Genomic DNA, 23,792 nt, shown 5'->3' with positions numbered 1-23,792 from the left:
GTTATAGTAGGTAGGTAGTCAGATACAAGGAGGGCCAGAGGGGGCGTCCCCCAACACACACACACACACACACACACACACACACACACACACACCCCACCCCCCCGCCCAGGAGTGTTGGGCGACTGTTGTTAACTGCCTCTCTAAATTACTAATTGGTCGCAGCCAGCACCAGGGAAAGGCAGTCTCTCAATAAACAGCAACATCTGAAACTGGTGATTAGCAACTTCCGGATAAGATCTCAGAAGTTGGGCTAATGGGCTCAAGCATGCGCACTAAGAGGCAAAACGGAATTGTTTAACTGAACATGATCTTCTAGGGATGTTCACTGATAAGGGAAGAATGCTTCAAGTGAGCATGCGTACAACGCGAGTAAACACACTGCGCATGCTCCCAGGTGCTGGCAGGCCACAGCGCAGGCGGACAGCCCACCCCAAGGTAAGAATCAGGGAGGAGGGAATGCAAAGACCCTGGAAGGATGCCAACGTATGAAATCCCAAGTCAAAAGGTCAAACCGTGCACTTGACTCTCAAGTCGCCCACTTGGCCCTCTTCCAAATCTACTTCCTTTTGTGCCTGCTCTAAACTTTTGAAAAAACTTTCACTACTGCTCGAAAACTTGCCTCAGTCTCTCCTTCTGCCTTCTGCCCCTCAGTCACATTCTTTCTTCTGAGGAGGCAAAAATTGAGGTTGCTGCAGACCTGTACATATTTGCCACTGGTAACAAAAGCACAGTTGGTACTAGTTTGGTCCTGACACAGCTGCCAGAGTGATCTTTTAAAATAAAAGTTAGATCATGTTTCTTCTCTATTTGAAACCCTCCAATGACTTTAGCTCATACCATATAAAAAATTAATTCGAAATATTTCAGACTTAAGCATAAGAGATAAAACTGTAAAACTCTTAGAAAAAAACATGGGGGAAATTTTATGACGTTAGATTTGGCAGTGATTTCTTGTTGTCAAAAATATAGGTAACAAAAAATAATAGGTAAACTGGACTTTATCAAAATTAAAAATCTTTGTGCATCAAAGGGCACGATTAAGAGTGAAACTGTTTCCAATTGACACGTGAGGAAACTGAGACTCAGAGAGGTTAATTGACTTATCCAAGGTTGTCCAGCTACTGAGTAGCAAACAAAGCAAAGCAAACCCTCTACTGGCTCCTTATTTCAGAGTAAAGGCCAGAAGTCCCTAATGTGACTTAAATGACCCACCATATTCTGGCTTATGCCTTGCTCAGCCCATAGTTCTCGGATCTCTTCTCTTACAGTTTCCCAGAGGTCAGGGATATTCTTCCCCTGTTTTACCTTGCCTCCCTCCTTTACTGCCTTCAGGTTTTTGCGCAACTCTCACCTTCTCAGCAAAGAGTCCCCAATCCTACCTCATTTAAATCTGAAGCCGCTTCCTTCCCTTACACACGCCAGTGCCTTTCTGTTTCACTTTGCTCCACATCACTTACCTTCATCTGATATAATTCATCTCAATGTATTTTTTACATTTTACTGCCCGACTTTTTTTTTTTAAGATAAATTTGCTTTATGCAATTTTTCTTTCTTTTAACTTTTATTTTAGGCATGGGGGTACATGTGAAGGTTCGTTACATAGGTAAACATATGTCACAGGGGTTTGTTGTACGTATTATTTCATTGCCCAGCTATTAAGCCTAGTACCCAATAGTTCTCTTTCTCCTCCATGTAGACCCCAATGTCTGTTATTTCCTTCTTTGTGTCGTAAGTTCTTATCATTTAGCTCCCACTTATGAGTGAGAGCATGTGGTATTTGGACTTCTGTTCCTACATTAGACTCTTTTCATTAGGGTCTAGTAATCTGAAGACAGGGATTTTTAAATTTTGGTCTATTATGGTTTCTGCCTTATTCCCAGGACCTTGAACAGTGCCTGGCACATTGACACATAGCAGGTGCTGAATTAATATTTGTTGTGTAAATAAATACATCAAAAAACATTTTATTTGCTTCTACCCTGACGAATTATGACATCTCATAGTGGTTACCCTTATATTTTTACTTTTCCACTCGCATGTATCAACTCTACTTCTGCTAGATTATCAGCTCTGGGGAAGAGTCTTCTATGTCTTTTCTGCCTAAAAGTGGCTATCTACGTGATCCACAACATGCAACAGAATTTGCATATATGTGCATATTAATTGAGTGTTTGTGAAAATTGAGACTTGGATGCTGAAGAGAACAGGTAGGTTTCTCATCCCCATCAGAATATTCCATCAAAAGGTTTCCCAAATAAACCCCTGTTCTGCTCTTGGGACAAAATGAAAATGTTTGGTTATCTATGAATCTAGTACTGCTGTTTCAGTCTCTCTTCATATTTAGAGAGTGAGGTTCATCATGTGAGAAGTTTAGTTACTAACAACCCCTCCTAATTCCTGCATTGCTGAAGCTCAGAGCAAGCTCAGATCAAGGGAGATGAAGTGCCACTTTGTACAGGGCTCAGCTTGGTTACTGCCTATCTGGGTAAAGAGCCCTCTTAACCTCAAGGCCACGCAGGTCAAATGTTTTTGTTTCAAGTGAGTTCTCTGCAATGGTCCAGTTTTCTCCACATTTCAGAAATCCCCAGCAGTGATATTGGGCAACTCTTGGAGTTTGTTTCTCCATCAATAAATTAGCCCAATACAAAGGAGAGAAAGATTCTTGGCCCTGAAAGACCTGGGGTCTGGAATAGATGTGCTCCATCTGCCAAGGCATTTTCCCATATGGCTGAGGTTTTTTCCTATTAAAAAATGACAACTACAAGAAAAAAACACTTACTCAGCAAACTGCATAACAAGTCATTTGTGCCAATAAAATGACAGTCATCTTCAAGGCCACAGGCTAAGAATATGAATTATCAGGTAGAAATTGGCTCTGGGATAAATATATTTTTCTTTGTTCCCTACTCCTTCCCACAATCAAAATCTCTCTCTCTCTCTTTGCTCTCCACACGTGTGCATACATACTCATGTACACACTTGCACACTCATAAAAACCAGACTTTCCAAAATTTCCCAGTTGGTTAAGAAGCAGAACCCAAAGTTGGGTGAGGAAAAGTGACTCATTCCCCTAGGTTTGGTTTTTACTGCCAGAAAACAGATTTTCAGGAAGAAAAATCACATGTCCCAAACCATCACCAAAGTAAAATGAATCAAATCCCCAGTGTCTGCCTCAGAATCTCCATAGTCTGTGGTCTAGTCCCAGGCAGTGGCTAGTGGTTGAGTGAGCTCCAGAATAGTTTGCTTCCTCTTGCGGGATGTTATTTTCTGACAGCTATTGACAATTTTCATTTCCGTGTGACAGGGTCCATGCAGTCAAAAGAACTTGACCCAAGCCTTATAAAATCACCAATGTGATGTTTTTATTTGGAAGCATGTTTTGCTGAGGCCATCTGAGTGGAACTGAGAGTTTTGTGGGCTGTGGTTCAATGAACCACACTTACATGTTGGTTTAGAAGCGACTCAACCTTCTCTGAAGTTCAGTCTGAACAAAGACTGAGATAGGAATGCCTAGGGGCTCTTTTTGGGTCTCCATCTCCTCACCTGTGAAGTCGTATGGACAGTAATTAGTAAACAGGAGCACTGAAAGGATTGGCATTTTTGAAATGTTAAATGTTGTTTTCTTCAACCCCAGCAACAATTGTTTCTTGTGACTTTCTGCGGGACGCTGAGGAACGCTGGGATGATAATCACAGAAACCAATTGCTGCCTCTGGAAAGCCCATAATTCTGCAGACTCATGGAGCTTCACTCGGATTCCAAATCCAGAAAGACCAGCATGTCTCACGGAAACACTTAAAATCCTTCCCACATCTTCATTCATCATGCTTGGGGTAAAATACGTGAATGAACCAACAACACGTTGCAGAAGTCAGTTTTGAGTTTTGCATGTTGTGAACTTAGAAACAACTCCACTTCTTTCAGCACTAGGTGACCTATTCACTCTGTGTGTGTGTGTGTGTGTGTGTGTGTGTGTGTGTGTGTGTGTCCCTGTGTGTGTAGAGAAAGGGACAGAGGGAGAGAATGCAATATTTAGTTTTGAAGATGTTACACTTACAATTATGCTTTCAGAAGCTTGTTCCTGGGAGTACCACGGAACAATGTGGTTAGGTTCCAAGGAATAAAATCATTTATAGGGCAGTCCTCTGGTTTTTCCTCCAAACCACTGTCTGTGCGTTGTTCAGGGGAAAGAATCTCAGCTTATTCACAAGTGGTGCTATCTTTCCACAGGATGTTCATTGTTTTGAAAATAGAAGAAAACCTCAACAGCTCTGAAGTATATAATTATGCTTTCTTATTATCCAACAAGAATGTTCTCTGGCGTGTTGCTGTGATGACTCGCTTGCTAGCGATCTGGCGGAAGGAAGGGCGGCTCAGTAGGAGAGGAGGAGGGAGCAGAGCTCGCCTTCCATGCCACTTACTTTCTTTGTTGTCTGACGGCTCTCACAGATATGTGGCTGGTCCTCAAATAGCCTAGGTAGAGTTTTGGTCGTGGGTTTCAAGTCTCTTCTATGTCCCCCCTGCCCCTGCCCCACCGTTATCAGTGTAATAAGTGATTTCAGAGTATTAGGGGAGATTCCACTGCCACTGAATCATGTACAGACTCAAGGCCAGATGATGACATCAGAAACATATGTGTTAGTCTAAAGGCAGGACTTAGCCTAGGAAATGAGAACAAGATCTCTGGTTGGAGAATTAAGGACCCAGAGGCCGAGAAACCACCCCAAGAGGAGAGCTTCTTTATCTTCCCCCTCCAGGCAGAAAGTCACCTAAAATATTCTCTTTAGATGTTTTATTGTGCTGTTTTTAAACATTTCTGGGAAAATTCTTTTAAAGCTAGGATTTAAGTACTTCACAAACAAGGCAAAGTTTGCCTGTGAGGGATAAACTCTGCATGCTCGAACTCATAATTACCATGATTTTATAAACCTGGCACTTCCTAACCAAGCTTTATTTTAATTTGGAGCAATATCTGTAAGCAAATTCTTCATTAATCATGTTTGCTCACCCATATGCCCACCTGTATTTTTAAAAGGTATATTCCCAGATATGTGTTTATATAGACACATTGCAATATTCCTCCAAGTGGATTTTATCAAGCCATGGGACACATTTTAAATCACTTTCAAAGTTGACATCATACTTGAGCTTTGTGCAGACTCTGTGGTTTCCATAGTAACAAAATCACTTAACAGTGTGAGAAACGTGGAAGATTATAGAAAAAAGGAGGAAATCTGAATGGAACAAAAGGCAGGAGCTAAAGTCAAAATTTCTTGGAATGCTAGAAAATTTTTATTGTTGTTTTATTTACCTGAAAAGATGAGTACAAACTCTCTTGATGCTACTGGCTGTAAATTGTGTCCATTGCTCATTACCTTTCAGCATCCAAGGTCATCTTGCTCCAAACTACAGTCTTACAGATGCCTGCATTCTTCATTGTGTGTGTGTGTGTATGTATGTGTATGTGTGTGTGCATGAGCACATGTGTATTTATAGATAGCTATATATGTCTATACACGTATATGCATTTGGAAGATCCATGGTCTCTTTATAAAAACTGGCTTCACCGTCTTAGATCTGAAACAGGTAGTAAGATGACTTTCTGAAAGACTTACCTTATTTCCTCTCTGTGCACACACAAACACCAAGACAAGCTGAATTTTTATTTGGGTAAATAGTAATGGCGTACTTGGAAACATCTTTCATTAATTCAGTAACTTATTCATTAGAGAAATTTATTGAACATCTTTTGTGATAGAGTCAGCTATAAGCAGACAATTATGATAACTGTTAAGTGTTATGTGGGTAATCTATGAAAAGCTTAGCATTCAACCTTCCTGGTTGCTTATTAGGTCCTCTCTGTGACAAATGGCTCACAGTTTCCATGTTTCCAGTCCATGGGAAGCTCAACTGGCAACTTAGGTCCCTTGCCTAATGGATTACACGCACTTTTGTAAAAGGGTTGAGTTGTTGGGTCTCTCACTTATTAGGTTCCATGAATGAGGAGATGTACGTTCCTAACCCTGTTTCTCTTACTATTCCTATTAAATGAACTGAGTAGGCAAATATAAATACAACATAATCTCAGCACTTTGGCCTCAGAGTGATGAGAAGGGCAGGATTAGCTGGGGATTTTAAGACAGCGTCTGTGTTGGTGATGCTTGATTAAGCAAACACCAGCTTTCATGGGTGATGCATTTCTCCCTTTGGTTTGTTAGAAACTAGAACAAAACGGAAGCCCTTTGCCCCAACTCTTCTCAGTGGTAGGAGTGGAGACCATTACTATTGGAGCCAGAGAAAATGTCCAAACACCTCCTCAAGACTGGCAACCTGAGTAAATTCTGACATCCTCCCTCAGTTCTCAACGAACAACTTGACTGTTTTTGAGGTCTTCTAAGGAGATGACTCTTCTTGGGAAGGTGACCCCTCAATCCTTCAAAACAGCCAGTAGAGAAGGATTAGTTATGATGCTGCAGCCTTCGAGGCAGGTGTGCCCAAGAATATGTCAAAGGCATTAGAACCGACTCTGGAACGAAGTCCTGGTAATTAACATCTCTGGCATCTTTCTCTTTGAGAAGGATTTTTGTCCCATGACAGCATAATAGCACTAATAGATGTGATCTATCTGAATGCATGACTGAAAATGCACATGATGGTTAGAGATAGAAAAGTGCCTATAGTAAGCTTCCTCTGTCCCTTCTATTGGGGAAAAACCTCTCTCCTTAGGCATTCAAGTCTATCCCTGAGCCTCATCTAGGACGTGGCTCTCCCAATTATTCCTTCTCTCTTATATTTTCAATTACTTGATGTTCTCTGGCTTTTACCTTTTGTGCACAAATATGTACAAATCTCCCTGAACTGTAAAAAACGAAACACACAAATAAAATCTTGCCATAGCCCTCTCTTCTCGACCTCTTCAGGAGAGTTTTGGTATCATCATTCAGCTGAAATTTCTTCCCACGGGGCAGTCACCTCCCAACTACCGGATTCAGAGTCCTGTTTTCTGTCCTCCTACTTTTATCTTCTGCAGCATTTGAGGCTCTGAACGCCCACTTCTTTCTGATAAACCCTCCTACTCTGGCTTCTGTATCACTGCTCCCTCTTAAATTTTCCTTGTAACTCCATCTCCTGCCTGTTGTATTTCTTTGCAATTTTCTTCACAGTTTCTCTTTGCTCACCCTTAGAAGTCAATTTTTTCCAGGTCCTATCCTATTCTTGGTATTCTTCTCCTCCCTCTCTCACATGTGTATATTTTCCCATGTGAACTATTATCCCAGATGCAATTGACATTTTTCTACAGGTAAAATGTGATCAAGTGTTGATAATTTCATGTTTCAACCTATCATAATTTCCATATCTCTGTTTCCAGCTTTGATCTTTCTCTTTAGCTTAGTTCAATATTTCCAATGACCAGCTGGATATTTCTGACAGGATGGTTTCCAATCAATATGTATCCATCCCAGATGAAATCCTTTTATCTCAAAACTTCTCTACCTTAAATATTCTTGGTCTCAGTTTATGGTGTCACCACCTCCTCAGTTCCTTGGGTTAAAAAACTCAGTCATTCTTGAATTCATCTTTTTTCCACTGTAGCCAATGAGTCAAAATCCCAGAGGATTCTAGCCCATGAATATCCCCACAGTGTTGTCTCAGATCAGGCCATCACCCCTGCTAGCCTAGGTGGTGCAATGGCTCCGTCCGTGGAGTCCCTGCTTTGACTTGCCCTCTACTCCAGCACATCCCTTTACACTGTCCTAGGTTTACACTCATGACGTTGATATGTTGAAAACCTCATCCCCAGTGCAATGGTATTAGGATGCAAGCCCTTTAGGATGTGATTAGATCATAAGGGTAGAGCCCTCATGAATGAAATTAGTGCCCTTTATTACAAGAGGCCCCAGGGAGTTGTCTTATCCCTTCGACCATGTGAGGACACAGCTAGAAGTTGCTTTCTATGAACCAGGAAGTGGACCCTCACCAGACACTGAATCTGCCAGAACTTCGATCTTGGACTACTTTTGATCCTGCAGAACTATGAGAAATCAATTTCTGTTTATAAGCCATACGGTTGATGGTATTTTGTGACAGCAGCCTGAATAAACGAACACACACTGGCACCAGAAATATCTTCCTAAAGAGCAAACCTGACCATGGGACTGGAGGACTTATCTCAATCCATGACCTATAGCTACGGCTCAGCTCATGTCACTCTGGTACTCAAACCTTCACCACAGTCATTCTGATGGAATGGCTTGTTCTGAAACACCAGTTGCTTTCACAACCTTGTACTTTCTTCTGTCTGAAATGTTTTCCACATTCATGAAGCCTCTGAGAGCCCACTGAAAAGCCGCTTCTTCTATGAAGGCTTTCCCAAGTCTGCCCACCAAACTGATCCTTCTCTGCTTCCCTTATATTTTGCCCATGTTTTTGTTCTATCACTTTATGAATCAGCTGGTGGTTTATCCATTTACGCACTGGACTTCTCTAGTAGATTGGAAATGCAGATCATATCTCTTGTGACCAACACCTGCTGTTCAAAAAATGTTTTTTAAGTAATTGAATGAGATTATTGAAAGGAACTTGGACCAAGATGAAAATTCTAGATTGAGAGGGATCAAAGAGTTTTCAGATCTAGGTTTACATCTAGGTTTACATATTGCTGCCATGGAAATATATATTCACTCTGCTTTCCATAGTTGTAAAATGTGAAAATCAATAATAAGGGAAGAGAAGGGAAGGGAGGGGCATTTGATTGATAAAATACTAAGTAGAAGTTTGATCTCCAAGGCAAAGTTATACTTGAGAATGTTCACATTGTCATGACGTGGTATATTTCATTTTCAGTGGAACTGCACCATGTAAGAAATGTATGATGTTATGCAGTATTATTCTACAATACATTCAGAGTAGATCTATTTCTTCTCTTATTGATGTGACTTGAGTAAGGCTCCTCTTGGAACTTTAGTGGAAGCTGTAGACCAGAGAAGGCAGAAAACAAATGAACCTTCCATTTAGTGTTTTTGATAAATAAGCAGGACACCCTCCTGAAACAGGGTTCCAGTCTAATCCTGATGTCCAGCAAGGATGGGATCCCAAGGTTGTTGTTTGATCATTTATCCTCAGTATGCCAGCCCCCTGGAAACCTAGAGTAGAACAGAGAAAGAAAGATGAAGTCACATTCAACCAAAATTCAGTAGAAAACATTGAACATGTGGTCATCTTCCCTTGGTTGAATCGAGTTGAATATTGGGGCAGGTATGAGCATGATGGACACACCCTACATTGCCTAGCTTATGCCTGGCACATGGACTACGACTCCCTGACTTGTGCTCAAGGCAGTACCACATTATTTGTATTTCCCTGCATATAATGTACTCTTCCTGCCTCTTTGCTTTTGTTTACATTGTTCCCTCTGCCTAGAAGTTCTCACTGTCCATTTTGATGAATGAATCCCTAATGAGGATCAGTTCAGACATCACTTCCTTCAAGCCCATCTCTGACCATTTCTTTTTCCTCCTAGCATGAGTTTGATACTATTCATCAGTGCTACCATGTACAGTTGTGCAGTATTTTCACTGCATAAAGTTGCCCTGCTGAGGGAGTGAATTCCTGCATGGCAGCCCAAGCTGCCATGCCTTGGGACTGGGCTTGTTTCTATTTCACACAAAGGCAAACCCACATGCCCTGTGCACATTTCTATTACTGCTATGGCCATGTGTACAATGAACATCTGTTTTATCTGTTGCCCTCACTATTATACCTGGAAGGCCAGCCCTTGTTGGGTTTTAACAATTATTAAGAGCTAAATGCTATTCTAGGGACTTCAGATGCCTTAAATTATTTATTTATCTCAATAATCTTCTGAGAAGGTTAGCCAATCTACAGAGGAATAAACTGAAGCACCAAGGGAAGAATAGTGCTACAAAAGTCTCACAGAAGGTAAGTGCAGAGCCAGGGTTCATCAGGACATCAGGCTCCGTGGTCCTTGCTAGCCACCATACCACACTGCCCCTTGATGAATGAAAACTTCTTGGGCTTCCGCTTCATTGTGTTTCTCCTTCTTTGGGGAAAAACGCTGTCTTTTTTTTTTTTTTTTGCCAGTTTCAGCAGAGACACTCCCAGATGCCAGTGTGTGTCTCGTCCACATGGTGCAATCTGCCATGTTCTGAGAGCTGGTCTCCATGGAGTTGGTTCCCAACTCCTTTTCTAGAGAGTGCCAGAGAGATTCCTTATACAGAAGGTAAGCTGGAGGGCCAGGCCTTCTAGGCAGAGATTTTGGACCTGGGGATTTGCATAGGAGGCAAGGTATATATGGAGTAGGGAAGAAAGGAAAAGGAGGGGAGTGATAGTAAGCAGGATGCCCAGAAAAAAGGGTGAAGGCTCACATTTAGTCACCTGTTAAATGTGAAAGGTCCACCTTGAAGAGGTTGGCTGGGTAGGGTTAGGAGGAGAACAGTCACATGGATGTCTGTGGGAAAGGAAATCTACAGCCTTACCACACTAGTGGCAGTACCTTCTCCTGACATCTCGTTTGATGAGAATGACGATGTATGAGGAGGAGGGACATGGTTCCTTTCTCTTCTCCATCTCGTCCCTGAGTAAGTTCTGTGCAAAGCAAGGACTGACAGCAAGAGAGGGTAAAGTGGGGATGGAGATGCTTACAGAGGTGTTTACAGTGTAACGATACAGGATTGAGGTAATAGTGGAAGAACGGAGGCTCTGGGGGGCATGGGCCAAGGTGCCTTGAGGATAAAGAAGGCATCAGGAAGGCCCAGGGATGCACCTTGGGCTTTGCCATCTTGTATTCACAAAAGAAAACTCCCAGATCAGTCCCAGGTTCTTGGCACTGTCTCAGGTCCTCAGATGTTCTCTAATGCATGTGTTCAACCATTCCTCTTCCCTGTTCTCCACATTTCCTGGGTCACAACAGCCTTGTTGGCTGTGGAATGAGAATGAGATGTCAGAGAAGGTCCAGCTGGCCTTGGGTTGGAGTAAGTAGCTTCAAATAAAGAATGTCTCTGCAGTGGGTGTGAGGCCAGGCCACTGGCCCAAGTGTTTAGTGTTCACGAATTCAGACTCTCCCTCTCACACTGACTCAGCCTGTGCCTTTGGGTGACTCTGTTTCTCAGACCTTAACACGGGGATAATGATACTCGCTACTTTGTGAGGGGGTATTAATTAAAGTTAGCAAACTGCGTGGCAATGCCGGGATGAAAGGTGTTAAAAACACCATACATTTAAAGTGTAATTGTGAGGCACGGTAGGTTGTGTCACTTGCCATATGTGTTGTAATTAGAATTGATATAGACAGATAAAATTCATGTTAGAACATAGGCTCTGCAGAGAATAGGTCTCATTTTAGAATGTGTGTTAGAAGCCACCTTGGTCCCCAAACTAAAGTCAAGAGAAAAATGTGGATTTGCGTGGGATGTGTGTTCATGGGCTGACGCGTCTCCCTATAGTCTTGTAAATAGAAAAGAGAGCTGATTTTCGAATGTCGCATATTTCAAGTTTTCCTTCAGAGACTTCAGGCCTTTGCTATTCAATCCTCACTTCTCACCAGCAGAGATCCTGATGACAGGAAACATGTCCCTGGTGAGCACAGCTTGATGGCAGGTAAGGGATAAGGAATGCCTTGGAGAACCAAACCTGGACACTTTGTCCCTCTCTGTAAGTGGCCTTTCTTGAGAGACTAAAAAATGTGAGCTTCCTTAGTCCAGTGCTCAAAGGCTGGCCACCAGCAATTCCTCCTTGTCCCAGACACTGTTCCATGACCCTGGAGCCCCTCAGGACAAGAAGTCACAAATCATGTGGCTGAGACAGAGCCGTGATTTCAGAGTGCTGCTCTCCTCACTGTTTCACCAGTGCTGGCTGAGATCCTAGAGCAGCTTCTGCGGAATTGATCGAAATGATGTCATGTGTGAGGCTAATTTTTGGAAATGGAAATCAGTGTCTCTTGGAGAAACTAGAATGCCTGGTAGGTCCTGGGGAAGGCTGCAACCATCACATCACCATGTGCTGAAGACCTCTGCAGGCTCATGCTTGATGACGTCCTTACCTCTACGCCTTGAAGTAAAAAGAGATTAAATAGTTAAGAAAAAATGTCAGACTGAAAAACCCTGAAGAGCTTTAGATTCTCCCAGGTCTGTCAAGTTAGGCAACAGCTGGGCCATCAGATCAGGGAATTCATGCATTCATTCACAAGCTGTATTGATTTATTGAGCACTTTCTGTGTGCCAAGCACTGTTCTGAGTGTTGATACAGCAGTGGACATGCCAGACAAAAATTCCTATCCTTGTGGATAGCATTCTATTGGAGAGACATCCAAAGCAGAGGAAAACACTTATAGCATCACTGCTTATGACTAATTCTGTTTCCAGCTGTCCTGCAGCTGTCTGGGATTTGGACTTTGTTCTAATCCCAATCCTACTGCATCCTTTTCTCTATAAATTAGGAGGAGTGACATTGTCTAAAATGAGGGCTAGTTGTTGTCATCGATTTTAGCTGAGAAGTAGGGGTGATATTCATATTGGCAACTGGTATAGCACAAGTGCTGACCAACCAGAATGGGTACCTGTAGTTCCTGCTAACACTAAAGCTTTAGACCCAAGGGTCTTGAGAGAATGATTCAGGTAGCCGAGATGGCGAAAGATTCAGAGTGGGGGCACTTGGGGGCATTGGCTATTTACAAAATGGTACAGAAATATTTCAATACTTTAAACATAGCCTGACTATACCAGACAATACCAGATGAATAGCAATCCTACTCTTGAAAGAATCTAGAGAAAAGGACATACCCATATGATGTCTTGGTCAATATGCCCACTGATAAAAGATCCAGCAGCCAACAGAGGACCTACCATCAATTTCACATTTTGAATCTCGATTAGAATTCACAGCTACTGAGTCTCCACAACCTTATAAAATAACTTTGAAAACTTTAAATTTTAAAGATGGCCTTTAAAATTCTCATAAATGGCTGCCAGGTGGAGCAGAGCTGTGAAGGGCACCCAGCCTCTGTAAGAATTGTCTTTATTAAAAAGAATGCAACAGCTCTGGAATATGCTTTGATGTGGTGATAGGTTTTTTTGGATCTCTTCTTTCCTGGTCATTACTTGGTTTACACGGGACTTGGCTGGTGAGGAAGCCACACCCCTTTGACAGGTAGATAGAAAGCACTATTGACAGGGAGCAGTTGTGAAACAATTCTAGTTGCCGTCACTGGGGTGCTGGCATAGTACTGGTCCTGCAGGTTCCTAACTTGTCATCATAGCTGGCAACATCTCCTGGCTTTTATAGAAGGTTTAATTGGAGAGTGTCTGATGCCTGAAGGACTTTGCTGGTTGACAGCCTTGAAAATGGTGAAAGAAAGAAATTGAAACCAGGTAAGCTGTTCCGTGTGCATTCTTTTTTCCTCACTCACAGGTGGAGCCTGGAAAAAAAATACGTGTTCAATGGGATACACAGTAAATGCAAGGAGGGGAGGAGAGGACAGTAAGTACAAGGATGGCTCCCTGAATAGAGGCTGCCCAGAGAGTTGTTCACTTAACAATCTCATCAAATTTGCTAACAAATTGTTTGCCTGGTGAAAGAAAGATGTCAATGTCAATCACTCATGCCCCTTTCAAAGGGAAATGCCCCTGTGGCCCCTGCTGGGTGCTCACTTTTGTATCACATGACCAGTGGTGGCCAGAAGACCTCAGGGAAGGTAATAGTTCACAGACTTGCCAGAGTCCTGTGACACAGCATCCAGAGAGCTGGCCCAATCTGGTTTTGCCTCTTGTGTAAGTGTCCTGGATCTATTGAGAGCCAAGGAGGGGGATACATGGGTGCTGTGGCTGACAGTCATTGGGCGGAATCCGAACAGGGGTGCTTGAGGCATTCGTGGCTGTGCTGGTCAGGTGGTGAGGGAGATTGTAGGGAAAAACACAAGTGCCATTGTGGAGTAACTGCTTCATTGCTTCATTCATTCATTCAGCCATTATTATGTGTCAGGCACTCTACTGCGTACAGGGTATACGGCAGTGAACAAAGCAGACAAAAATCCCAGGCCTCATGGGCTGACATTTTAGTGGGAGAGACAGAATAACAAAGAAAAGTAAGAAATGTGTATCTGGTAGTGATAAATCCTGGGGGGAAAATTAGAAGTAGTGTAGAAAATTATGGAGGAAAAATAGACAAAATAAGATAGGTAAAACTTAGACAATTGATTGATGATGGATAGATAGGGGTTCATTTTACTTTTTGAGTATGCTTAAAATTTCTCATAGTAAAAAATGTTTTTAAAAAATGCAGGTGGCTGGGCACGGTGGCTCACACCTGTAATCCCAGCATTTTCGGAGGCCAAGGAGGGTGGGTCACAAGGTCAGGAGTTTGAGACCAGCCTGGCCACTATGGTGAAACCCCATCTCTGCCAAAAATACAAAAATTAGCCAGGGGTGGTGGCAGGCACCCGTAGTCCCAGCTACTTGGGAGGCTGAGGCAGTAGAATTGCTTGAACGTGGGAGGCAGAGGTTGCAGTACACGGAGATCACACCATTGCACTCCAGCCTGGGCAACAGAGCAAGACTCCATCTCAAAACAAAACAGAATGAAGGTAAGTTGGATAGGAGATGTTAGGGTAGGGTGGGCTTACAATTTTAGATCTCACTGAGTGGGAAGGCCTCACTGAGAAGATGACATGTGAACAAAGACCTAAATGAAGTGCTAAGCAGATATCTGGGACAAGCATTCCAGGCACAGGGAACAGGTGGCTGAGGAGGAGGCCGTAGATGGGGCAGGGCAGGGATGGGGGTCACATACGGCCTATGAGTCACTGGGGAGAATTTTGCCTTTTATTCTGGGCGAGAGGGAGGGCCACCAGAACATTTTGAACAGAGGAATGACATGACCTGACACGAGTTTTGGCAGTTCTTAGAGCTTTGGGAGTGAAGGTCCATTAATTCCTCCCTATGGGGTCCACTGAGCATCCCTGAATCAGGCACTTTTAAGTCCTAGCTCTGTTATAACTTCTGTTCTTAGATGAAGCAAAGGAACCCATTTATTTTTTTGCTCCTCCATGTAACCTCACAAGAAATCACATTTGTTTGAGATAGCTTCAGTGTGGAAACAAACTACACTTTTTCTCATTACGGGGCTGCCACTCTTGGAGAGCAGGAAAGGCGTGCAGGAGGAGCACTTGAGCTGCTCTTCGCCACAGCTCAGGAGGGGAGGAGAGGATGCAGAGGCTCAGGAGGAGGGGGAGGACTCCTCAGCTCAAGAGGAAAGGGGAGGACTCTGTGGCTCAGGAGGAGAGGGGAGGGCACTGAGGCTCAGGAGATGAGGGAAGGACTCCATGGTTCAGGAGGAGACTGCAGCTCAGGAGGGGAGGGGAAGACACTGTGGATTAGGAGGAGAGGAGAGGACTCCATGGCTCAGGAGAAGAGGGGAGAGCACTGAGGCTTAGGAGGGGAGGGGAGGACTCTGCAGCTCAGGAGGTGATGGGAGAACACCGTGGCTAAGGAAGAGCGGGAAGATTACCACAAAGTCTGTGCAAGGTGAGATCACTCTCTGATTTCCTAAGTCTTCCACTGGACTAAGGCTCTTTAAGAAACTTTAAGACAAAAAAGTACACTTGAACCAAAAGCAAATTTAGGTATATATATTTATTTATTTTTAAATCTCACGAGAAATAATAAAATACCAAGACATTCCTTGTGCTCCTCAAGTAGTAAAATCTGAACCACTACCTGGAAGTGAAGAGACATACCGAGCAAATCGTGTGAGGTGGCCATAAGGAGAAGAACTTTAATGAGTATTTTCTGCTTGATTTGATGGTTCAGCCAGGCTTCTTCCATGAGGATCTTATTTTTCCTGGCATTTATCTCCTGGGTAAAGTAAAGGAGCTCCTATCTAAAAATAGCACCTGGTGCTGAGTCGGTCTAAGGCCTCCCAGCCCTTCAGTCCCTGAAGCCAGCTTCTCTCTTCACTCCCATCTAAACCTCAAAAAGTCAACTCTCTCATTAGGCCTTGCCCACAAATACCTCCATCAAAGCTAGGACTCACACAGGTAAATGTGCTACAGGTGCCCATGTGACTTCCTCAAATAAGAATGTCACAAAACCAGTTTCCAGGGAGCTCTCATGCTCTTACTAATGAATGAGCAAGTGGGATCCAGGCAGCTTCTTCTCACATTATTTTGCCTGTGGAATCCTTTTGTACTCAAGATGCTTGAGCCAAATGCTACATTTACTTTTCCAGGTAAAGGTTTTACTGAGAAAGAAAAAAATTTTAAAGATAAAAAAAAAAATCCACTGGGTTCTTTTTGCCACATGGTAGGAAGAAACATCACAACCTTAGGGCTAATACGCATGTATGTAGTGTTCATTTAGATTGCTCTCTATTTTCCTCATATTTACTCTGTCATTTTACTTCTATTAAACTACCCTTCCCTCATGAAATTTAATAATCTTGTTTTACAGAAAGTGGCAAAGCAGGTGGAGAAGGTGGTCAAATGCCTTAACATGGATCATCTGCTTGCGGTGAGTTAGAATGCAGACTGCTCAGTGCTGATGCACCCAGAGAAGCAATGGTCCTGGGCTGGGCCCACCCCCAACCAGCATGATTAAACCCCTTTACAGTTGTTCTCCAAGCAACCTGACATGGTTTTTGTACTTGAATCAATATTTAAGTCCTTCTCCAGAACAGGATAGAAACAGAAGGCAGAAGAAGGCTCTAGCCTACTCTTGGAAGGCATTTTCTATTTCTTTTCTTTGATTCAGCTTGAACACCTGACTGAGGGAGGCAAAATTGCAAGACTGGCCATGGCAGTTAGAGCTCCTCTGTTGCAAAGGCGCCTGTGTAGCCAGGACATCAGTTCTTCTAGGTCATGAGGGTACTATTTAGAAGTGCCCTGGGAGGGAGATTATTCTCCTGATTCTGCAGCAAACCCATCTTCAGGAAAAATGACCTAGGTATTGAGGCAATTCTGGCTCAAATGTAATTTTGTTCCTATCCTGCTTTCCGTCTTAAGTATGCAAATCAGAATAATTTCAGTGTATTACTATGAGCAGGGAAACAATGAAAATTATCAGCCTATTCACAGCTGCTCAAACCTACCCTGAGAAGCAAACTGGTTCTCAAAATACGATCAGTTAATGACACATTCTATAAATACCTGCCACTTTATTAATGTGCTGAAAGCCAAACTGATTTGTTCTGGTTCTTCCTCAAGGTTACCCGAATCCTGAGCCTGGTGTTTTTCACTGGGGTGTTATTGTTTAGCTCAAGACAATGATGGAGATCTTTTCTTCCTTAGAGGACCATCATAATTATTTTATTTCTTTTGTTAGCTGTTGTAACAAATAGGCCATTTTTTCATGGTTAACATAAGAGAACTCTATTTCTTCCTCAGTTTTTACATGGCAAGTGGCGTTTCCCTGGGTGATCGTGAGACCCAGGCCTCTTCTGTCTTATCTGCTATCCCTTGGATCTTACATTATCTGCATCAAGCTGGTAGAATGGAAAGAGAATAGGAAGCTTCGATCTAGAAGGCCAGATGTCATTTCTGTCATATTTCCTTAGAACGAGCCACACGGCCACATTTAGAGGCAAACAAAGCTGGGAAATATGGTCTCTGACTGGGCAACCAGTTATCAGTGATAACTCTCTTCAGATGCTCCTCAACTTACAATTCGGCTCTGTCCCAATAAACCCATTGTATGTTGAAAATATCGTACATTGAAACACATTTACTACACCTAGACTAACAAACATCATAGCTTAGGATAGCCTACCTCAAACATGCTCAGAATACTTATATTAGCCTGGAGTTGGACAAAATAATTAAACATGAAGCCTATTTTATGATAAAAGTGTTGAATATCTTATGTAATTTATTGAATGCTGTACTGCAAGTGAAAAACAGAATGGCTATATGGGCCCTCAAAGTATGGTTTCTACTGAATCTGTATTGCTTTTGCATTATTTTAAAGTTGTAAAATTGTAGGTTGAACCACTGTAAGCTGAGGACCCTCTGTATTAAGAAAGGAGGCATAAAACTATTGGTAAATATCTAGCCCTCTCTGTCCCGTTTTCTTTGGTAATGAGAGTACTGAATGTTGATTATTTTCTGTGGTCTTTTCAACCTTAGTGCCACTTTAGAAAGTGCCCAAATTTCGCCTTCTGCTTCTTACACAAAATCTTCAAGTGTCTGGGAAACTCATAGAGCAAGGGCCCATGCTGCATGCCTATTGCGTGTGGGTTCAGCCATGTCAGGGCCTGTCCAAAGGCTGGAAGGAAATCTGTTTGCCTAAGATCCTAATGAGCTTCAAGGAGAGACAATGGGTGGCTGAGCTGGGAATGAAGATAGGAACCCCTTATCTTCCACGTGATACAGGAGGAGATAGAAAATATTTAGGCAGATAGTGCGGGCAAAAGAGTCCTTGGCACAACTTCCCTTCTAACAAAAAGCAGCCCTAGAAATCATTTTTTTTTTTTTCTAACAAAGAGCAGCCTGAAAGATCGAGCTACGAGCATAAGTAAGGAAGCTGGAAGCTTGCACAGGGGAATGCCGGCAACTACACCAATAGAAAAGGGCTACCTGGGGGCCAGGCATGTCCACCATGGAAGTTCCATCTTCCTTTTTTTGTTAGCATGTGCACAGTAAGAAAGAAACGGGCAACGGGTTGCAGCTCAGGCTAAAAACCTGCCTGTGTAATCAAACACTGGGGTGGGGACTGCCAGAGATGCACGCCCTATGCAAATGACACACCTGGTCCCAACCAGTTTTTCGCATTCTATGCAGATTAGACACCGCCTCCCCACCAGCTCGTCTATAAAACTCCCCGCATTTCACTGCAGATAGGTAACACATTTTTCTGGGACCCCCTCTCTGTAGCAGAGAGCTATTCTCTTTCTTTCGCCTATGAAACTTCCGCTCTTAACCTCACTCTTTGTGTGTATGTGTCCTTGTTATCCTTGGCTGTGAGACAATAAACCTCGGGTACCACCCTGAACAACAAGGCCACTTCACATGCAGTGACTTGGATGGGGAAGGACCCACTATGAGGGAAGAAGATGAGAGAAACTTTTAGGTCTGCAGATTCTGCAGAAAACATAGGCTGGCTGTATGGGATCAGAATATTGGGATGTAATTAAGGATAGCACTGTTGGGTGTTCTTACTATTGAGAATCAAACCTTCTATCCAGGCTTCTGTCTACACATGACTTTATTTTACTACTTCCATCAAAATAACTTCATTATTCCAGGCAACTCTTGCCAGGGAGAAAAAAGTTGCAGAGAAATTTATTGACCTTGGCAGGACTTCCTGAAAGACCTATCTACTCTTTCAGCTGAAACATCAAATGACATTTTATACCCTAAGACTCTTGAAACCCCTTGCCTCAAAATCCTGCCTTGTTTTTTCCAGTAATCCTAAATTATAGTATCATGATCTTTGCTCAAACCTAACCATACGCCTGCATTGAAAGACCGACCTAAAACCAGATCTTACAGTCTTAATAAATATGCCTTCTCAGCCCTCTCCTCTCAAGATGCTTCCAAGACTCTGAGGAGCAGTATTTTTCTTTTCTCGCATAAGCAATAAACTCAGCTTTGACTTATCAACAGGTTGCTTTGGTGATGGTTTGCACGGCCAGCGTTCCACATTATCTCCTAGTCTGGGGGACGTGTGCTATTTTCCAAAGGTAAGGGACACTAAAAAGATAAACATTTTACTCAAATGAGAAAGTGTTTCCATTGGCAGCTCCAAGCCACTAACTAGGCCCAACTGTCTCATGCTTTGGCATAATAAAGTCTTTTAAACACTAGTGGAAGAAGAACTCCACTTCTAGACTGTGATCCATAGGAACACAACAAAGTAACCTGAGGAGCAGCAGGACAGCCAGGAGGCAGAGGTCCTTGCAGGAAGATCCTTGAAGGTAGAGAGTGGCAGAGGCAGGAGGGAAGTGATGGTTGCCCGGAGCACACCCAAGACTTGTCAGGAGGCACTACAGAGGCAGCAGTGATGATTTCATGAATGGTACACTTAGCCCACTTACTAGTTACTTTTCTCTACACTGTATTCCCCAAACCCAGGGATGCATGGGTATACATAAAAGATTGGCATCAGAAAGGCCCATGGTCATAAAAACTGAATCCTTCAGTTATCAGCCCAGATAACTGAGCAGCTTCTAGAAAGAGAAAGTATGGTAAGTGGGTTCATACAAAGCAGGAGAATGCCTGCCAATGCATGCTTGAATGAAAATGAATGAGAGGGGATACGAACCAATGAGCTCTGGGCTATGGGGGAATAAAGGCATAAAGGAAGTAAAGAACATGTGATACTTATAAAAGAAAGTAAAGAACACGTGATACTTAAAGCAGAAAGGAGTTGAGATCCCAGGAGAACAGGCTAGGGTTAAGAGGCTGTCTTCTCGATAAACTGAGATCCTCGGACCCCTTCAGGACCCCTCCTGCGACAGCTTTTGGGCTAACATCGAATTCTGTGCTGGGTTAGGCAAGAAGGAAAGGAAATGCAGAGGATCTGTAATCTCAGCAGGGTAAAGATTTGCATAAAATGCCTCTGCTAAAACCTTCACTTCCCCTGAGAAAAGTATCAGAGCGTCAGTCAGTCACACTGTAAATGAAATGAGCTAGTCAGCTTACTTGCCTTCTGACATTTACATGAGGAGGGAGAAATTCGAGTTTGTGTAGGGGTAGGAGGCTTTGAGAGGCGTGGAGTGTTGAGGGAAGAAGAAGTTATGCAGAGCTTGACATACTTCAGAAGAAATCAGTGTGACAGGATGTTGTAATGGAGCTCTGAAGCCAGAGGAAGTAATATGACATTCAACGTGTGTATGTGTGCGGTGTTCACAGGTGAGGAGGGGACCAAACAATATGAGGCCCTACTCACACATTTCTTTCCCAGACCTGAAATCCTTCATTTTTGGAGGACTGTTGGCTGACTCAATACTCCAGAGTTTTTAATCCGTATGATGAAAATATTTGGTTAGCTCTGGCCTGTGTGTCTGAAGAATCCATATTTTATTTTAAAGGTGGTTAGAAAAGAAATATTCAGAACAAAACAGAGACACCTCACAGGTCTGAGCTTTATATATAAAGACATCACCTTTTTCTGTTAAGTGGGACAGATCGTCTGCTTGGGGATTATAGAGCTTTATCACTCTCAAACCCAACTGCTGAGAAACCCACATTGAAAACTGAGAAGTCAGGCTTATGTCTTGAGAGTAAACTCAGTGATGTTGAGTTGAACATTCAGTTAACTGTTTTGAGATATGGTGAGAACTGTGAAGTGTCCTTTATCCTAGTTCTCTGCTGTCAAATGGAGAAAAATAAAAACAAGGGTCAGAGAGCTATTCGTATTGAAGATTCCAAGAAGGACCAAGTCATTCATCAAGTGGAGCAGATGTGGTCAGAAAAAAAGACTGGCCAGAGAAAATCCGTCAGCAGAGCCTGATCCTTGTTGGTCATTGCCCTGAAAGACATCCCAAGATTCCTGTATCCTCTGAAAGTGACCCATCATCGACTTCATCAGCCTCATCATTGTTAGTGTTTACTTATTTTAACCGATAAATACACAATATAAAATGCTTGTATAAATAGTATTTTTTGAACTCACCTTTAATACAGAGAAGTATGAAGAGGACAGGCTACAATCTCAATTTTGATAAATCAGTATTTAAAAACCTGCTTGTGGTAATAAAATGCAAATATACAAATAGGTACAATCCATGATTTGTTTATTTACTCTCTGATTGATGGACACATTCTACTTATTTATTTTTTGGTATTACACATTTTGTTGCTATGAATACCCTCCTATGAACATCTTGGTGAAATTTTACACATATACCCACAAGTTAAATTCCTAGCATTGTACTGGCTGAGTTAAAGGTTGCATGCATAAAAATCATGGTAGGTCAGCCAGGCGCGGTGGCTTACGCCTATAATCCCAGCACTTTGGGAGGCCGAGGCGGGTAGATCATGAAGTCAAGAGATCGAGACCATCCTGGTCAACACGGTGAAACCCTGTCTCTACTAAAAATACAAAAATTAGCTGGGCATGGTGGCGCATGCCTGTAGTCCCAGCCACTCAGGAGGCTAAGGCAGGAGAATTGCTTGAAGCCAGGAGGCAGAGGCTGCGGTGAGCCGAGATCGCGCCATTGCACTCCAGCCTGGGTAACAAGAGGGAAACTTCGTCTCAAAAAAAAAAAAATTATGGTAGGTCATAGCTACCCTTTATTAAACAACTAATTTGGGCCAAGAAAAGTTTCATATTTTATTTTTAATCCTCACAACAATCTTTCAAGGTCATTGATCGTATTAGTGATTAGAGGTGAGGGTGTACTGGACTTCAGGGAGGAGGAGGCTGTGACCTCCACAGGGAAGGCATTCAGTTCAAGAGGGTGAAGAAGAGACCCAGAGCAAGCAAGCAAGACATGGGGTTTTATTAGGGAATTACATGCAGGGGAGAGAGTCCAGTGACGGTGGGCTGGACAAGATATCTGTAAGGCCCAGTGGCAGGAGGATGGGTAGGACACACACAGCTGCTTGCAAACATCATGCAGTTTATACAGCATTTTCACTAACACCATTCCCTTAACAACCTCCACCTGGCAACGTTCATTCAACTCAAGACTCAGGGCCTCAATCCTCTGTACGGGCTATGTTCCATGGGATGGGCTGGGGGCTCAGATGTTACTCAGACAAGGAACAAATCTCCAGGTTGGCCACTCCTGGATTCCCTAGCTGGGAACACACATTCAGGTGCATCTGTCATACAGGGTCATTCACCCTACAGAGACCTCCCCATACCCTAGGTAACAGAGCTGAAGAATAGCTGAACTATAATTCAGTCCCAAGTCTTTCCAGTTTGGAACTGACACAGTCATCTGAAGGTTACAAGTAACATTGAAGAGAAGATCATAAAACCAGAGAAGCCTGGCCACCTCTTAGTCTACACCTCTCCCTTTCAAATGTGGCAGGGAGACCCTGAGAAGCTTAGTGTCTTGCCAAAGGCTATAGAGGTAAGATGGGACCAGGACCCTGCCTCCCAGGACAGTGACCTTTACAGTACACTAGTGGTTTTGTATGTTTGGGGCCACAGAAGCCCTTTTCTCAAAGGAAAAGCTTGTGTACAATGTCCAAGCTCATGCCGCTCTGCTTGAGTCAGGGGAGGAGGCCCCAGAGCTTGCTTCTCTCCTGTTTCCTACTTGTTCTCTCTCCCAAGGCATTTCTGGGGAGCACAGTTTGAAAAACACTCGTCTACAGCACAGCTCTCTCTGCATGTGGGGTTCATTGTTCTTTCTAGTTGCTTTGAGCAAACGCAAAAGCTCTAACTTCTGTTTTTAATGGAAGACTTGGGGTGGGGTACCCTTTGTGCTGTGGTTTCTTTGACCTCATCCCACTGTCCAGGGGAGGCAGTGGTGATGGAGCTTGTTCATTTTTCTCGTGCTCATTAGATATGCGATCACAGAAGATGTATCTAGGACTCTGGAGGTCATAGAAACCCACTATTATAAGTCTGAGAAGAAAACGGGGAAAATATAAGGAAGAAAAAGTCATCAGAACATTGTTGGCTGGGTGTGGTGGCTCGTGACTGTAATCCCAGCACTTTGGGAGGCAGGAGGATCATTTGAAGCCAGGAGTTTGAGACCAGCATGGGCAATATAGTGAGACCCTATCTCTACAAAAGTTAAAACAAAATTTGCTAGATGTGTTGGTGCGCACCTGTAGTCCCAGCTTCTCAGCAGGCTTTCTAGGAAGATCACTTGAGCCCAGGAGGTTGA

General features: G+C 43.1%; 2 long non-coding RNA genes across 3 annotated transcripts in view; one reads left to right on the top strand and one right to left on the bottom strand.

Moving 5' to 3' along the window:
• Positions 1 to 560: 560 nt before the first annotated feature.
• On the bottom strand, positions 561 to 12,781 carry LOC116549436. The gene is made up of 3 exons (XR_004267876.1): positions 12,770 to 12,781; positions 10,914 to 10,918; positions 561 to 643 (listed from the first exon to the last, which is right to left on the bottom strand). It is a non-coding gene; the product is annotated as an uncharacterized LOC116549436 (long non-coding RNA).
• The window catches only part of LOC116549435, a 74,725-nt gene continuing 61,048 nt past the window's right edge, over positions 10,116 to 23,792 (top strand). For both annotated transcript variants that reach the window (XR_004267875.1, XR_004267874.1), the window contains exons 1-2: positions 10,116 to 13,387; positions 16,463 to 16,522. This is a non-coding gene — a long non-coding RNA (uncharacterized LOC116549435). The remainder of the gene's footprint in view (positions 13,388 to 16,462; positions 16,523 to 23,792) is intronic.

Source organism: Sapajus apella, unplaced genomic scaffold (genome assembly GCF_009761245.1).
Source record: "Sapajus apella isolate SASKATOON/1434 unplaced genomic scaffold, GSC_monkey_1.0 scaffold6, whole genome shotgun sequence".
Lineage (NCBI taxonomy): Eukaryota > Metazoa > Chordata > Mammalia > Primates > Cebidae > Sapajus > Sapajus apella.
The sequence above is the reverse complement of the archived record's forward strand: the minus strand, read 5'-3'. Positions and strand labels throughout refer to the sequence as shown.